We start from the raw sequence: 13,832 nt of genomic DNA, 5'->3' as shown, positions 1-13,832 counted from the left end.
ATGTAGATGCTGTGTTTAAAACTTGGGAAAATTAGGTATGATGAGAATACTATAAGATCAGCCAGATATATAATACAAGCTAAAAAATGAACATTATAACAATATTAGACTTCTCATCGATATTAGATGACATAAATCTAAAAAAACTCTGATAAACTTTTTAGAACAGTAGTATTTCTTATTCCAAAGTATGCATCAGGAATTTGGGTTAAAGATATTTTCATGCTGGAATTTGTCTTTTGGTGAGAAAACTGAAGTATATATACTCCTGTAAGAAGGAATGGCTTCCATGGAGGGCAAAGAAAGCTGGTAAAATACACTGGTGATTTAGAATGTGTACTGACTTTAAAAACATGAAGGAAGACATGAGTTTTGAAACAAGCTGGGACTAAGATTCCATTGAACTATTTTACATGGTCAATATGAAAAGGAAATACTGAGGGGATCAGAATCATGCCAGTTTTCTTGTTCAGGAAGAGGATAGAGACAGTGAATAAATGTAAACTTTATTAGAAAATTATTATTTTAGAAAATGTAAAAATGAAAGGTGATTAGTAAAGGATAGAAATTGAATATATAACTGTCCTAAGACATTCAAGGAAAATAATATAAGAAAATAAAATAGGTTAATAGATTGCAGGAGAGGAGAAAGAACAACAAAAAAGTGAAGGCATAGTAAGGAGAAAATACAAAACAATGTGTTGGAAACATGCATACATACAACAGTAACCACGATAATGTGGACACGTTAACTGGCCCTGGGAATACAAGATCCTTGTCTTTCCTGTTTATCCCTAAATCCTTGCCATCAAGTCTTGCACGTGCAGGCAGGCATTTGTTTTATGAATAGAAGACAGGGTCTCTCAGATTGGATTTTTAAAAATCAAGCTGTTTGCTGGTAAAAAAGACTCCTTTAAAAAAATTCCTGAAAGTTTGGAAATTGAGGGATGAAAAAAGATTGGCCTTTTGTTCAATTTTGCTGTGAACCTAAAAGTGCTCTAAAAAAAATAAAGCTTATTAAAGTGATATTTAAAAAGAAGGTAGGTCTCATGTTAAGTGTTTCCTCTTCCTCCCACTTCCCCAAAATCCCATGAAGAGTCAAGAGGAAACTACCGGAGAAGATAGATATGGTGGTAGTTTCATGTATGTATGTATCTATTCAAACTCATCAGATTGTATACATTAAATATGTGCTGTGTTTCATATGTCATTTATACCTCAGTGATGCTGTTACAAGAATATACCAGGATCAGCAATAGTAAAAATCTAGTACAGGAATGTTAGAATTCAAGATAATAAAATTCAGGGCAAAATATTTTAAAGAAGACCAGTTGGCATCTCCTATTGCTAAAAGGAACAATCGACTAAAAAGATAGGGTAGTCTTCAATGTTGTGTACCTTAAACATGGTCTTAAATTATAAATAAATAGAATCTGATAGAACTGTAGTTGGAATTTAAAATTATAGTGGGAGATAAAAATGAGACTATACTTCAACAACAACAAAAACAAGCGTCTCAATTAGAAAAATGGGTATTAAATAGACATTTCTCTAAAAAAGATATGCAAACTTCCAATAAACACATGAAAAGATGCTCAATATCACTAATCACTAGAGAAACGTAAATCAAAATCTTGGTGAGATCCCACTCTTTAGGATGGCTACTATCAAAACCCCAGAAAATTACAAGTGTTGGTGAGACCATGGAGAAATTGGAAAACCTGTGCACTGTTAATGGGAATATAAAATAGTGCAGTAGCTATGGAAACAGTATGGCAACGCCTCAAAAAATGAAAATTGATCTACCATATGATCTAGCTGTTCCACTTTTGGGAACGTATCAAAAAGAATTGAAAGCAGGGACTTGAGAGAGTTGTACACTCATATTATTCACGTAGTCAAATGGTGGAAGCAACTCAAATGTCTATCTACAGGTAAATAAATAAAGTGTAATATATACACACAATGGAATATTACTTAGCCCTGAAAAAGAAAAGAAATTCTCAATCTACTACAACATGGATAAACTTGAATGCATTACGTGAAGTAAACCAGTTACAAAAAGGCAAATACTAGATGACTGCACTTATTTCGGATACCTAGAGTAGTCAAACTCTTAGAGACAGGAAACGGAATGATGGCTGCCTAGTTCCAAGGGAGGAAGGAATAGGGAATTACGTTTAATAGGTAAGGATTTCAGTTTTGCAAGTTGAAAATGGTTCTGTGGATGGTTGGTAGTAATGAAGGAGAACAATGTGAACATATTTAATATCACTGAACACTTAAAATGGTTAAAATGATATATTTTTGTGTATTTGGCCACAATTAAAATTTAAAAAATGAGACTACCTTTGATGTCCTTGGAGTATGGTTTAATGGGGCCAAACGTAGGATAAAAAAAGACCAGTTGGAAAAATTTTTCTGCAAATCAGGGAAGAGATAATGGTGACTTTAATTCAGGTAGTTATAAGTGAGGTTGAAGTCAAAAGGAGATATTGAAAAAGAATTAGAAGATAGGAACCAAAAATTCCGTGATTGAATAGATATTATTGGAAAGGGAGAGACAAACCATTTTTGATCACTGGTTTCAGGCTTTCACAAGTGGGTTGATTTTGGAGAATTTACTGATATCAGACACCCAGGAAGAAGGACAAGACCAGGGGCCAAGGTGGTGAGATTAATTTTGACTAAGATGAGTTTGAGATCTCTGTGAGACACCTCAGGGAGCAACATTTTCTTCAATTGCTTCACACTCTGCTTACTTCTACAATTGGCACACATACTTGGCTTCCTTTCTACGTACACTTGACACAAAGAAACACAGTTCTGTTCACTTCAGGAGTGCTGCCCTCTCACTGCAGCAGAGACTTTAGAGGTAGATCCTGGGATAACTCAAATATGTGCTTCTGTCAAATAGGTTGTTTTTCTAAGGTCAAAGAATGCTTAAAGCAATCAAACATATTGTGTTCCCAATGGACATTGCATCCCAGAGGCAGCACACTCACCCGAAGTTTGCATGGGCACAAGGCCCGTTCATTTCATTCTCACTCACTGTAATGCAAACCTAGAATTTCACTGATGGTATAGATAAGAGGATTCACAGTTGTCACCGGGACCTGCCAACAGTTCTCTTTTGCTCCGTGTTCCTTCCTGCACAGAAAATGTTTTTGCTAAAGTAACATAATGGTTGTCTAAATTTGGGCTGTTTATATTTAGTGATGAATTGTGATCCTAACAGCCTTTTCAGGACACAGTACTTAAAGTAGAATGCTAGCAAATCAATCATGTTTTGATGTTATCCATTTGGTAGCAGGTAGCTGTGGAAGATCTTTTTCTTACACAAATACAAATCTAATGGTAAAAGCAAGGGCCCTGCGTTCAGGTGATTTGGGTGCAATGCTGGCCAGCTATGTGATTGTGGATGGGCAATTTAGTAGCCTGTGAACCTCAATTTCTTACCCTTTAATTAAAAGGTGGCTAAAAACACCTGAGTTGTGGAGTTGTAAAGACTAAACAAGCTATATACGAATGTACTTATTAAAGTACTTAACATATAGTAGGCATTTAACAAATACTGGTGAATTGTTTTATGTTTAAATACCACATTTCCCCAGGCCATCCCAGCCTGAAGGCAAATAGAGGGGACTACAGCAATAGCATAAAGGTTCCTACTATCGTAGGTGGAGACTTACAAACTCCCTTCAAAAAAATCTCCCCAAATTTGTAGGGCCCTCAAGACTGTCTTATGCATGTAATGACCAGAGTTCTCAGCTCAAGCCCAGTTTGCTGTGTTCTTCTCTGCTTTGGCTGTGGATGATCATTTGCTCCTGGGACTGATGATTCTTAAGAAGTAAATGCAAAAGGTGCCAAGAACCTTCTGGTGACTTTGGGAAGATGTTGGGAAAACCCCTCCTATCACTGACAGCTTCCAGCTCTGGCCATTGAGGCTCCCCAGTGTAGAGTGCCAATGCCACTCACAGGGCCCGCATTACCATGACTGCTTCCTCAGCACACCAAAACATCTTCATTTTCTTCCCTGATGTGGTGGGTGAGAATCTCTTTTCTGTCTTTATATTGAGCTTAATTCTTTTCTTTGTGTGTTTAACCCCTTTTTCCTTGGAGACGCCATCATGAGTCTGTGAGGCTGTGCCAGAGGAAAATTTGGCTAATTGAGATCATACTGAAAAACCACCCTCTTGTCTAACACTGCAGCTTTATTATCCAGCCAAGCTTTTATGTGAGGGCTTCTGTGAAGATAAGTTATGTTACAAGAATTATTTTTAATCTTTCATGCAAGTCAACCACTATTTTCCCACACCCCTTTGGACCACCTCAGCAGTCTTTCAGATATTCTAAAGTGAGAATGTTCTAGTGAGAATCTTGCTATGTTTTTACATGCAGGTAGGAGGATTTTCAGAGAATCTTGAAAAGGATAAGGGAGACTAGAAGGAAGAAGGAAGAGCATTATGAAATGATAGTGTTAAGTTAGGATGCGATGGGAGGTGCTGAATTTGGGTGGTGGTCATGGAAAGGAAGGTCTGGTGGAAGAGGCTTGATGAAAGACAGATACAACTAGTGGCTGGACTGGAGAAAGATGCCTTGATGGTTGTCATGGATAATTCTGAGTTTTCTGGAAATTTCTGGGAAATTTGATTTGCTTACATAGTAAAAATTAAGATTCTAGATCATTAACAGAAGTTTTCATAATCCTGTACTCCCAGCCCCTTATCCTGCCCTAAAACCACGGACTCCCTTAAATTCCTCAGTGTCTACATTGGAGCCCTCCTTCCTTTGCTGTTCTCTAAGCACTAGGCTAGTGAGTCAGTTGCTATAACGTGCCTGCTTGCCCCATCTGTGATGGTGACATGGACATGGTAGTCCTCATGAACCCATTGGTGAGTTGGACTCCCAGGGCAATCTGTCTGTCAGTTTTGGCAGTATTGCCTGTTCCCAGCAAGAGATAGAAGGAAGATTCCTGGGATTCCTGTGGGACTGAAGATAGATATTGTTCTTAGCATTCAAATTTGCTTTGAATGAGCATTCTTCACTCGCCTTGGTCATGAACAGTTATTTAAGGAGCACTGAGAACCAAAAAGTTGATTGGATTTTCCTCTAATCTGTTATTAGGCTCCAGCATATTAAAAATATTTTAAGGGGAGTATTTGGCACGTTTCTGAAATAATACTCTGAACTTTTAAGCAAATGAACAAGAGCAGGGATAGCTTTGAACAATTTTCTGAGTGGGTCTTAAACTCCCCTGTAGTTGGCCTCCTCTTCTTTTTTTTTTAATATTCATTTTTAGGTGATTACAAGTGGGGGAGGGGAGGCAGAAAGAGGAGGACAGAGGATCTGAAGTGGGCTCTGGGCTGACAGGCTGAAAGTAGTGAGCTCCATGTGGGGCTGAAACTCATGAACTGCGAGATCATGATCTGGCCCTAAGTCGGATGGTAAACCAACTGAGCCATTCAGGTGCCCCCTCTTCTTCTTCGTCAGTGCTGACATGCTGGCCCCTGACTGCTTGGAGCTCTTTATAGGAGATTTCACTGGACTGGCCTTCAAAGCCCATGTGGCTAAGCTTTCGTTCCTTAGATCCAGTATTAGAGTGTAATGTTCCTAGAGGTCTGAAGATAATATGTGGTTTACTAAGTAATAATGATATATAGATAGGTATGGTTTATTAAGTGCCTGGCATTGTGCTTTTCACATGTTATATCATTTAATCCTTATACCAATCTTAGGAGACCAATGTTATTATCCTTATTTACAAATGAGGAGAGATTCATAATATACATGCAAAGTAACAATGCATTCAATCTCTTAATTCCCAGGAGTGATTTCTCATGGGGATTTTGAGAATTGAGGTAAGCTCTTAGAGGTTCTATCCCTGATAAGATCTTTATTCCAGTGGGGCTCTGTTCTCTTAAACTTGCTTTTTAATGAAGTAGGCTCTTTACAAAGGTCTCTTTAGCAGAGAAAAACCACATCCTAGTTAAAATTGTTCTTCGAAATCTCATAATCCGTATTTTTTTTTTCAGAATATGGGGGTAGGTGAGCTCTTTATCTTAAAAAAGTTTGAAACTTTTTTTTCAAACCCAAATCCTTACCACCTCTCAGTAAGTTATTTAATCACATGGGTTAAGAACGAAGCAGAAGTGTGGTCTGTAAAAATATTTGCCATCTTTGTCTTTCAGGTTTCCTGATTCTGAGTAACTCTGAGTGGTTGTTTGTCAGACTTCTCTGTATCTGCATGTGTACAAAGCCCCTCATACTGCCTGGGCCCCAGCAAAATGGTGAAGTGGCTGAAGTTTGAAAACAAGCACATTTGCAGTGCTGCCTGCTGCTTTTTCTCTGCCTTTTAAAAACAATACAATAAAATGCAAATAACATGAACTTTCACTTTCCCCTCAATCAAGAAGGGATCTTCAGACACATTTTTGTATGATTTAAAGTAAATGTGATTTTTAATCTCCTCGTATTGACATTTTCTATTATATCTTTAATCATAGAACAAAGACTTTGGGGAGGGGGGTTCTGGTTAATGCAATTTCAAGTTAAGGAGCCTTGAGGGCGAAGTGATGGGAGCACAGAAGGAAGAAATTTGGATATGATGAACACGATATTCCCCCTCTTCTCCCCAAAGCAGACAGGCCTTATGAGAAAAGACTTGAAGGTAGCCATTTCTTTACTTACTTTTTTTCTTTTGGTGGATTTTAGCAGCTCTGCTTTGTCAGATAATACTAAGCCCCTTGTGGCGCCCCCCCTTTTGTCCCCCACTCTGTGTGAAAGGCATAGAATGAGGTTTAAAGGAAACAGAGCTGTCCTCTGCTCCTGGCTTGTTGATCTGGGCAAGGTCCTTACCATTTAGTGCCCTTAAGGGATGGAGAGACTAGTTCTTGCCACAGGTCTGATGAGAGTTTGGAGAATGAATCAAAGTTTACAAAGTATATTGATTGAATAGTCAAGTCAGAAAGACGAAACATTATTAAACCTCAGTACAAAAAATAAGATAAAAAGAGAGAGAGAGACAAACCATAAGAGCTTCTTAAATACAGAGAACAAACTGAGGTTTGCTAGAGGGTTTTGGGTAGGGGAATGGGCTAAATGGGTGAGGGCATTAAGGAGGGCACTTGTTGGGATGAGCACTGGGTATTAAATGTAAGTGATGAATCATTCAATTCTACTCCTGAAATCATTATTACACTATATGTTAACTTGGATTTAAATAAAATTAAAAATAAAGAAAAACTCAGTGCAGGTTATGTGGACTAGCCTAGAAAAATTGAGTTTTTCCTTGTGATTATAAAAACACTTAGGTGCAATGCAGAACAAGCTCTTCCCTCCATCTCACCCTACCTCCACTGCACAAAAGTAGCAAAGACTAGTACCAAAATGGCAATGATAAGCATGATGACTTGTTTGGGGGTACCCCAGGAAGGTTGCAGTATTATGCTGTCCACTCTATGATTACTCCATCAGGAAGCTCATTTTTATGTTGTTGTTTTTTTTGTTTTTTTTGTTTTCCCAGTCAGGCCTCCCTACCTCCCATCCTCTGGCTGGACTTTGAGTTTTATGCTAGCTTTAAGTTTTGCTTCTCTTTGGACCATGTGAAAAAGCAATCCAATGTAATTGCCATTGAGCCTTTCTTCATGTTCATTAAATTTATTGAGACCTGAGGGCTCCCTCATACAGGGGACTATCACAGGCAAATCTATTATGATCTCACCCTTGTGTTAATGGCCACAGCTCACTGCTCATCACTCTTTGCCTAATGTGCACCTTTCCCTTTACCCTATACAATAAATTGGCTTACCACCTGATCATCCTACAGCAAAGTCCATTGTCAAGTCTTCCATATTTTCAGAGTTTCTAATCAGCTTTTCAGTGTCTTAAATAAATCCCTCTTAAATGTGAGTGGACAGTCAGAGGTCCTCAGATATTTGAGGAAAAACTAACATGAAATGAACTGTGAGGAAGCAAGGACAATGTAGGAAATAAAAAAGAAAGGAAAGGCCAGATTCTTAGATAATACATCCATGACAAGAGCAATGTACAATAAAAGTGATTTTAAGAAAATAAGAGCTATAGAGGGGCGCCTGGGTGGCTTAGTCGGTTAAGCGTCTGACTTTAGCTTAGGTCATGATCTCGCGGTTCGTGGGTTCGAGCCCCGCGTCGGGCTCTGTGCTGACTGCCAGATCAGAGCCTGGAGCCTGTTTCAGAGTCTGTGACTCCCTCTCTCTGACCCTCTCCTGCTCACGCTCTCTCTCTCTCTCTCTCTCTCCCTCCCTCTCCTAGAAATAAATAAAAACATTTAAAAAAAAAAAAGAAAGAAAATAGGAGCTCTAGATATGAAAATTATGGTAGCAAAAATTAAACTAAAGGTTTGGTAGAAAAGTTGAGTAAATGTCACAAACTGAATTGTATCTTCCCACCAAATTTATATGTTAAGCCCTAATCTGTAGTGCCTCAGAACATGACTGTATTTGGAAATATGACTTCAAAGAGGTAATCAAGTTAAATGAGGCTCTTAGGATGTGCCCTAATTCAATATGATCCAGGTGCATATGACACAAGGAGATTAGAACACACAGACACCAGGTGTGTGTGTGTGTGTGTGTGTGTGTATGTATAGAATGGCATCAATGTGAAGAGACAGCAAGAGGGATGCTATCTGCAAGCCAAGGAGAGAGGTCCCAGAGGAAACCAACCCCACCAGCAACTAGACCTTGAACTTTGAGCTTCCAGAATTTTGAGGAAATAAGTTTCCTTTGTTTAAACCACCCATTAGGGGGCATTTTGTTATGGTAATCCTAGCAAGCTAATCTAGTAAATTTCCCAGAAAAGAGAATTACAACAAGAAAATCCAAATGAACAAACCACAACAATAAGTTGGAAAGCATAGGACAACAGAATAAATTAGTCCAAGTGGTTCAAGATCTTTAATATTTTTTTTTTAATGTTTATGTTTGAGACAGAGAGAGACAGAGCATGAGAGGGGGAGAGGCAGAGAAACAGGGAGATGCCAAACTGAAGCAGGCTCCAGGCTCTGATCTGTCAGCACAGACCACGGACGTGGGGCTCGAACCCAGGAACATGAGATCATGACATGAGCTGAAGTCGGACGCTCAACCGACTGAGCTACCCAGGAGCCCCAAGTGGGACAAGATCTTAAAACAAGCAACAAACACATGGAAGGAAGAAAAATATGGAAGAAATAATATAAGAAAATAAGATGTAAAAGTTTTGCCAAGGGGTGTCTGGGTGGTTCAGTCAGTTGAGCCTCTGACTCTTGATTTTGGCTCAGGTCATGATCCCAGGATCATGGGATTGAGCTCTACATTGAGCTCCTTGCTGAGCATGGAGCCTGCTTAAGATTGTCTCTCTCCCTCTGCCCCTCTCCCCAACCTGTGCTCTCTCTTCTTAAAAAACAAACAAACAAAAATGGGGCATCTGGGTGGCTCAGTCAGTTAAGCATCCTACTTTAGCTCAGGACATGATATTACAGTTCATGAGTTTAAGCCCCACATTGGGCTCTGTGCTGACAGCTCAAAGCCCGGAGCCTGCTTCAGATTCTGTGTCTCCCTCTCCCCTGTTCACACTCTGTCTCCTTCTCTCTCTCAAAAATAAATAAACATTAAAAAAAAATTAAAACAAAAAACAAGTTTTGCCAAGTGCCTGAATTAACAATGAAAAGAAACTGCGTACCAAATCACGTCATTGTGAAATTTCAGAATCCTGGGAATAAAAAGCAGATCTTAAATTCTTCCAGAGAATATGAGAAAACAGAGAAAGGTCAAAAGTTAATGACACACACAGTGAAACAGAAACCAGAATGATGTTGGATTTCTCAAGAAGAGAATGTGTACGTGAATAATTGCAGGTATCTTAGGAAATTTTAGGAAACTTTTTTATAAATGTAAGAACAATTTATTTTGTTTCTCACTCAACTTATCAAACACCATTATACTTAGTAAGTTGTGGTGTGTTCTGTATCAATGCTCAATAAAAGTTAAAGGAAAATAAGAGGATGGACAAAATGTGATGTGTGCCAGCAGGCTTTGCTGCCACCAAAGAATTATATCATTGTGTTGGTCAGAAGATATATGGATAACAGGATTGTGTTCCTTTTTTAAAAAACATTGAAGTGTAATTAACATACATATACATAACATAACATATAGTTAAGACTATGAAAACACAGGAGTACAGGCCAATATTTCTGATGAACATAGCACCAAAAATCCCCAATAAAATATTAGCAAATTGAATCCAACAGTGCATTAAAGATATTCTCCATGATTATGTGGAATTTATTCTAGGGATTCAAGCATGGTTTAATATCCACAAGTCAATGTGATACATCATATCAATAGCGAAAGAATAAAAACCGTATGATCATTTCAACAGATGCAGAAAAAAATCATTTGACAAAGTACAACATCTATTCTTGATAAAAATTCTCAACAAAATAGGTTTGGAGGGAACAGACTTCCACATAACAGGCCATGTATGAAAAATCCACAGCTAACATCATACTCAATGGTGAAAATCTGAGAGTTTTCCCCTTAAAATCAGGAATAAGACAAGGATGTCCACTCTTACCACTTTTATTCAAAATGTTACCGGAAGTCCTAGCCAAAGCAGCCAGACAAGGAAAAGCATCCAAATTGTCAAGGAACAAGTAAAACTTGCACTATTTGCAGATGTCATAATCCTATATCTAGAAAACCCTAAAGACTCCACCAAAAACTGCCAGAAATGATAAATGAATTCAGTAAGGTCACAGGATACATAATCAATGTACAGAAATCTGTTACTTTTCTATACACTAACAATGAAATAGGAGAAAGAGAAATTATTAAAGCAATCCGATTGGGGCGTCTGGGTGGCTCAGTCAGTTAAACATCTGACTTCGGCTCAGGTCATGATCTTGCAGTCTGTGAGTTCAAATCCCATGTGGGGCTCTGTGCTGACAGATCAGAGCCTGGAGCCTGCTTTGGATTCTGTGTCTCTGTCTCTCTCTGCTCCTCCCCTACTCAAACTCTCTCTCAAAAAACAATAAACATTAAAACAAATTTAAAAAATAAAGCAATTCTATTTACAATTGCACCAAAAATAAGATACTTAGGAATAAACTTAAACAAGGATGTAAAAGACCTGTACCCTGAAAACTTTAAGACACTGATGAAAGAAATTGAAGATGACACAAAGAAATGGAAATTTATTCCATGCTCATGGAGAGAAAAAATATTGTTAAAATGTCCATACTACCCGAAGCAACCTACACATTTAATGCAATTTGTATCAAAATACCAACAATGTTTTTTTTCACAGAACTGGAATAAAGAATCCTAAAATATGTGTGGAACCAAACAGCCAAGGCCATCTTGAAAAAGAAAGCTGGAGGCATCACAATTTTAAATTACAAGTCTACTAAACTGCTGTAGCAATTAAAACTGTATGGTACAAAAATGGACATATCAATAGGACAGAATAGAAAGCCCAGAAATAAACCCACAATTATATAGTCAATTAATCTTTGACAAAAGAGGCAAGAATATTCGACAGGAAAAAGATAGTCTCTTCAACAAATGGTGTTGGGAAAAGTGGTCAACTACACGCTAAAATGAAATTGGACCACTTTTTTTCACACCATACACAAAAATAAACCTGAAATGAATTAAAGACCTAAATGTGAGACCTGAATCCATAAAAATCCTAGAAAAGAGCACAGGTAGTAATTTCTGTGACATTGTCCATAGCCAAGTTTTTCTAGATATGTCTCCTGAGGCAAGGGCAATAAGGCAAAAGAAAAACCCAAACACATTAATTCAAAGGGTTACATCAACCCCTATTTTTACTGCAACATTGTTTATAATAGTCAGATTATGGAAGCAACTCAACTGTTCATTGATAAATGATGGATAAAGAAAATGTTATAAACATATACACACACATATACACATACATACATAATGGAATAATATTCAGCCATTATAAGGAATAAAATCTTGATATTTGCAATAACACAGGTGGATCTAGAGAGTATAATGCAATAAGTCCGAGACAAATACCATATGATTTGACTTAAACATGGGAATTTAAGAAACAAAATGAAAAAAAAAAAGATAAACCAACAGACTCTTAAGAACAAACTGATGGTTACTAGAGGGAAGGTGGGTGAGGCGGATGGGTGAGATATGTGAGGAGGGTTAAGAGTATTCTTATCATGGGTGTCTGGAAGGCTCAGTCGGTGAAATGTCCAACTTCGGCTCAGGTCATGATCTCATGGTTTGTGGGTTCGAGCTCCGCATTGGGCTCTGTGCTGACAGCTAGCTCAGAGCCTGGAGCTTGCTTTGGATTCTGTGTCTCCCTTTCTCTCTGACCCTCCCCTGCTCACTCTGTCTCTCTCTGTCAGAAATAAATAAAACACTAAAAAAATAAAAAATAAAAGAGTATGCTTATCATGATGAGCACTGAGTAATGTATAGAATTGTTGAATCACTATATTGTACACCTGAAACTAACCTAACACTGTACTTTACCTATACTGGAATTAAAATAAAAATATACAAATGAAATTTAAAAAATATATAAAGTGGTCTGTCATATTCTCCACGTCTAATCTTTAGTCTGATCATATTTTACTTCTTTGAATAGGCTATAGTACATTTGTATTTATTTTATAATAAATTATGGACTTTATGTGCCATTTCAATTTAATCTCATTTGTTAAATCAGCTGATTAAATTGGTTAAATTTAATCTCTTTGGTCCATTGTTCTGGTCAACAATATATTCATCAGGGTTTTTTGTTTGTTTGTTTGTTTTGAGATCCCATGAACAAGAAGATTATTTTCATGATAACTTGTCAAGTGGGGATCTCTATTTGTTGAGATTCATTCTTGCATTGGGTAGAGAGTTTAGCTAAATGATGAGATAACCTGTTTAGCAAACCTCACTGAGCATTGCTAGGGTAAAGGACTTTGGAGAATAAAAAGAAGCAGCCTTTGTTTTCAAGGAACAGCTCTAATATTCTGTGTTAGTGTGTGTTGCCAATTTGATGGTTGATCATGGATCCAAACTAATTTGTTATCAATAATATACACAAGAAACTGTTCTTCACTGATGAAACCCAAAAGAACTGAATTTTTATTGGTTAGTTTGTTCCTATATTACTCAAACTGGGAAGTGATAGAAGGCAATTTTGTTCATTCTAGAGAATTTTGATTCTTCGCTCAAATATTTCCTCTCTTATTATCTCTGAAACTCAAGAGATGCCCAAAGGATCAAGGTTACACAAAGGCATGAAGAGACTAGGCAGTCGTCAGTGTGGCATGTACTCAGATATGTTTCTCATATTGGCCTGATCCTAGTATTCGATATTCTCTTCTTTATGATTCATGCCTTTCTATTCAGCATTGCTGGTGCCCAGTAATCTCCTTTGGAATTCATCCCTCTCCCCACCCCCAGAAAATCTCTCAGTGTGAATTAGTTTTAATAAGGCAGATTTATGCTCTAAGTTTTAGAATTAAGCTTCATGAAATGATTAAGAAAAGTCTTCAAAACTCTCAGGGAGAGAGTTTAGATGGAGATTTCCTCCATCAACCTATTTCACATGCTCATCCTGTCTAGGATGGTTTGGACTCTGAACTCCCTGCCCCAAGAGGCATTTAAACTTGGCAGCTAGACATAATTGCTAAGTGAAGTTGTGATAGTCCAGGAATAGGAAATGAATTTGGCATTTTGAATACAAACAATATTTACACATAAAAAGTCTAAAAGTTAGTTGGCATTTGGGTGGGTTTTAAAACATACTCATACATAACATCTTGA

The sequence above is a fragment of the Crocuta crocuta genome, unplaced genomic scaffold (genome assembly GCF_008692635.1).
Source record: "Crocuta crocuta isolate KB4526 unplaced genomic scaffold, BGI_CrCroc_1.0 scaffold6, whole genome shotgun sequence".
Lineage (NCBI taxonomy): Eukaryota > Metazoa > Chordata > Mammalia > Carnivora > Hyaenidae > Crocuta > Crocuta crocuta.
This window is presented reverse-complemented; position numbering follows the sequence as displayed.